We start from the raw sequence: 5,020 nt of genomic DNA on the forward strand, positions 1-5,020 counted from the left end.
CCCCTTCAAAAGAAAAATATGGTTTAGAATTTTTTTTTGTTCAACAGACCCTGAAGACTACATACCAACATACAACTTTGCTTTACTTGGGAAGATTAGGCCGCCCATACCTCGCTACAATTTTTTTTAGACAAGAAACACTCTTGCCATCACTGAAAAATTAGCGATTAAGGTGTGGATTTCAAATTACTTGCTTACTGTGCCATTATATAACGTAATAGGAACAGCAGCCAAAAACAGGCATTCAGTACACTAACTCGGTTGGGTTTTGAAGATACCGCAAGTTTGAAACTGCTGATCAAGCCTAGTGAAATGTTCTGCCGAGCAGTAACTCTACACCACCTAACAGTGTAGCCACGGACCTTGTACTTGCTTCAGGCAATGCAGTCAACCAGAATAGAAACAACTTGAGCTCACCTGAGTACTCAGTGACTTGAGAAAACAGCAGGTGTGATTTGTAAGCAATTATTTTGACTTGAAAAGCTGTCACGGTGTTGTGAGAGCCATACAAGAGATGGTGCAGTGTCACCGCCACTTGTGGCGCTCGCCTCCGGTTCACATCGATTTTCCTAGTGTTTTCACTGTATCCACTTCATAATCATGGTGTCATTACAAAATAACATTATTTGAAGCGCTTACGAGTTCTAGCTGCGACCCAGAGTAAATTTTAAGAATCAGTCAGCCCGGTTGGCATCAGCCAATCACACAAGGTAGATATATCGTGTCATAAGTGTGGGAAAGTAGCTTGTTTGTTGCCACCACTCCTACTTTCCTCAATATATAACTTATTTTACTGAACTTCGCTTTGTGTGAATAACATTCATGCTAGCTGTAATGCAATTTTTTTTAATGGAGTGAAGCTGCATGCTGTCTTCATAGACCCTTTAACTAAATAAGCAGTTCGGTACAACCAATAAGGCTAAATATAATATTTAAAAAAGACCATCTACATGCCACCAACAAAGAGCATATATTACCCTACAGAAACAAAAATATGCCCAGCCTTTCATCCCACCTGCCAAGCAAGTAAGTTTGGAAGCATTGATGTGTTCCTACAGCTGCTTGTGATCCACAGTGGATGTATTTAACAGAATTCGAATACTCTCACATGGCATATTGTAAAGCAATAAACTTTAGGTAATTAAAAAAGAACCCTAACCACAAATTCAAACCCAAATACAATGGTGCAATGGAACACCTTGGGCTGTTGGCGCCTCCTGTCGTCACAATCGTCGTCTCATGTAGTCACAGTACCAAAACACCGGGAGACCCATTTACGCCTTGCGCTAGAAAGTAACACGTACTAAAAAAACACCGGGACACTCGTTTACGCCTCGCGCTAGAGAGCTTCGTGCTTCGAAGGCAAGAGACTTTTACAGAAAAGCTGTGTACCTCTACCTCCCAACGGTTTCATCTCCGTTGGCAAAAATGCCAAAAATACACTTATACACTGCATGCTTCACCCCTCCCGAGGTTTCACGTTAGTGAAGATGGCCCGGGATATTTTTAGACCAGCAGGGGAGGGACTAATCTTGTAACAGAATGAGCTACAGGGCAATCCCTCATTAGACCCTTCGCTATGGTGAGGAGCAGGATCACACAATTCCAATCCTCATCCTACTCACTGATCATATGGAGATTCATAATCCTAGCCTGACTTCTCCCCAGCACACGAGGGGCGAGATGGCCCCTCCCACGTCACATGCCCCACCCAAGAAACCAAGAGTTTGCGCAGGAGCACTTCACATTTAAAACGAAGACCATTTCTTTGATTCACTTCACGAGAATGTACAAATGCACAGAGAATTATGACAAGGTGCGTGCTGACAGGCTAGTAGTCAAGCTGATGCTATTTGGTTGTAACAATAGTGCAAAAGTCACTAAATATATGCAATAACCGAAAGCAACGTGGGGTCTAGAAAGTGAGCATAGAAAAAGTGAGCATGTCAGTACAACGAAGGAATGCAACTGATGGAGATATCTGCCTTCACTAAACTTACATGAAGACTTCCACAGTGACTTCCCAGTGACTTCAATCCACATTTCTCTGCTGCGTCAGCAAAGGCCATATCTTGTGCAATAATTTTCCGATCTCTTTGCTCTCAGTATACTGCACTCCTTGGCTTTTCTATCCCCAGTAAGATAACTTGTGTCATCCAGGAGTTGTCCACTTTCCATCAAATTCCCAGCCTATCACGCTTTTTCTCAAGTTGAGTTGCAATGTTCTCCATGTACTCAACTTCCTAGTCCTCAATGTCCTTCTACCCACAACTGTTGAAACGCAAACCTATTTCTTTCGAATAACTCTTCATGTTGATCTACATTTTCTTTCAGGTCAATCATAGAAAGCCGAGTTGCTGCCTTGCAAGTGGAAAATATATAAAACTGTGAGAGGGGGGGTTACATGCCAATGCTGTACATGGCCTAAGAGGTTCACCATTGTGGAGGACTATGGATTAATTTAGACCACGTGGAGGTATTTAACGCGAGCCAAAATGTCAACACGATACTTTCATTTTTTCCTGAGTATCGAACACATGCACTGAGCATTAATATGCACTGATTAATTGCTTTCCCCTTCAAGCTACCCTTTTCAGTGTTTCCCAAATATCCCACCCCCTCTCCCTCCACCACCACCCAAGTTAACCGTAAACAAAGTCTCGTGGTCCAGGTTTCTGCATAACATTGTCCAAGATAAGTGAAATTTTACCGCCCCTTTTAGTATATTCTTTCATATACTGAAAGGCACTATTTTGGCTGTCTGAAATGTATGCTTTCACGTCTTCATATTTAAGCCCACTGCTACTAAAGTTTTCCTGTACAAATAACTATTTTTCAAAGTTACCCCCAGATTCATTCAACAAGATGTCATCAAGCAAACCTCCTTTAAGTGAAGTGACCTTCATTAGTTCATGTTCCCAACATCTCTCAATTCAGCTTTCAGCTTCCTTAAGGTGCATAACTTCAGAGGTTTACATTGTCTCCTAGTTCTCTTTCTGCCTCGTCTATGCACAAAACGTCCATGAAGATAAACACAAGTCATGTAACAACTACAAAAATTAGCCGATTATCGACAGTGCCCGCAAGACGTGCATGCGGCAAACATGCCCAGTCTACAGTACAATAATTCTAAATGCTGCAAAAAAGTTCTATAAAAATTTCATCAGTGACAAAAAGCTTTTTGTTTTTTTTTTTTCGCTACCTGAAACATCTGCGAGGAATACAGAAGAATTTTTTCTGGTTTATATTATTACTCTGTTACCGAATGCGATTGCTCCGTTACCGTAAATTGCATGAAGAGCAACGAGCGCTTGTGCAATAATTGTTTGCACATACAAAGGTTACTCGGAACGGCGTGCAGCGCTGTGCAGAAAGGCGACTACCTATACTCAAGTGCGCCTGCCAGCCCATCAATATGTATTAACTGCACAGGAAGGCGCGCTCATCACAAGTTAGTTTACATAAGCGGGCTCCCCTGTATCGCACGGGCTAGTTTTTGGTCCCACCCCACGCTTGCACGGAATATGGGACGGGATGCAATACGAAAAAGAAGTTTTGAACGTGAATAATTAACAGCACCAAAAAATAAAAAGGAAGGTTCCACCAAAGCGGCAACTAGAATAAGCGACGCCCACGCGACACACCCACGAGGAGGAAGCTGAGGGGTCGCTGCCGCACGCCGTCCCATCGAGACCAGCCGCATTCCAGGATGGGCCGCGTTATCAAGATGCCGTGAGTGGCAGGAAAGCCCGCCGCTCAAGGTATCCGCGATATGCTGCTTCGCATTCTGCCCACAACTGCTGATTACGCTCACCTGCACTCGCGTTACTTAACTGGCCTAACCAGGGCGTAGAGCGCTACTCGAATTTCTATCGACATGTCTTCGTTTCCATGCTCCCGCGAAGAAGCCTTGCAGAGCTCGATCGCTAGCTTCGAGCACGTATTAAGAACTCGTAATAGGACCAGTAAACGAAAAAATGCACAAAATCCAAGGGCCTTACGGGACACGCCCCACTTTAAACACAGCGTGCGACCGTGCGGGTTATTTTCTTTTCTTTCATTACGCTGACCGCCATCAGAATTTATTCCGCTTTAATATTACGCAAAATAAATTTTGAGCGCATCAGCTTAATTAACGGCACTAATCGCGAGTTCGCACTTCCGCTCCAAATGAGTTGGCGCCCCATTTCGATTCCGGCCGGTTAGTAGTACCAGGTATCGGCTCCAGCACATTTACTACTACCCTAAACCGCAAAATTTGCGTGCAGACCATGTGCCATGTAGTTTCCACGCTATAAGCCGAGAGCAAAACGACTGGTGCCCGTGGAAGCACAAAATGGAGCGCCAGAAGCTCCGGATGAACTCGAAAACTGAGCAACTGTCGAGTAAGGTCACTGCCGTGAGTCCTCGTGGATTTGACACGCCCAAACGCTTCCCACAAGCTGCAAGCCGATCATGCAGCAACTGCACAAAGACAGTCGCGCAGCGGAGCTGTTAGAGGCGTTATTCTAGGACTAGAATCCGGGATCCAATGCGGATGCTCACGTAAAAACGTATCCGATCAGGGCGTTGCCAGCCGCACTGCTATTCCGTTAGGAGTGCAGTGCTGATGCCCGCCGATGATATTGCTTACACCAATAGTGTTCTAAGGCACAGTATTCTCTTTCTCAGCGAATACCAGCAAACTTTCACGAATAACATGCACTTACTATACAAGCCAAGCGTCAAATACCCACCGGTATTGATCACCGAAAAATGGCGACACTCGGCGAGGTCAATCCGCAGCACCGGCCGTGCAACCGCGCAACGACGTTGGCGACGCTGTGCCCGTCTGCCGTCTCTTTTCTTCTTTCTTTTTTTTTTTTTTCTGAATGCACCGCTTGATGACGCTAGCTGCATAAAATACCTTTATTTTACTTCAAACTTCAAGAAAAACGATAAATTTTGGAGTTTAATCTTTCAGAATTACGGTGATAAATAGTATCTATTTGACTTCAGTAATCATTTTTCTCTTGAACTT

General features: G+C 44.1%; 1 protein-coding gene across 3 annotated transcripts in view; it reads right to left on the bottom strand.

Moving 5' to 3' along the window:
- Alpha-spec (alpha spectrin) overlaps window positions 1–4,878 on the bottom strand; it is a 74,319-nt gene extending 69,441 nt beyond the window's left edge. For all 3 annotated transcript variants that reach the window (XM_077682296.1, XM_077682295.1, XM_077682297.1), the window contains exon 1: window positions 4,737–4,878. The gene's annotated coding sequence lies outside the window, so the exon portion shown is untranslated. The remainder of the gene's footprint in view (window positions 1–4,736) is intronic.
- Between the last annotated feature and the right edge of the window lie 142 nt (window positions 4,879–5,020).

This window comes from Haemaphysalis longicornis, unplaced genomic scaffold (genome assembly GCF_048455015.1).
Source record: "Haemaphysalis longicornis isolate Haplotype H1 unplaced genomic scaffold, Haemaphysalis longicornis Haplotype H1 scaffold_1, whole genome shotgun sequence".
In the NCBI taxonomy this organism is placed as follows: Eukaryota; Metazoa; Arthropoda; class Arachnida; order Ixodida; family Ixodidae; genus Haemaphysalis; species Haemaphysalis longicornis.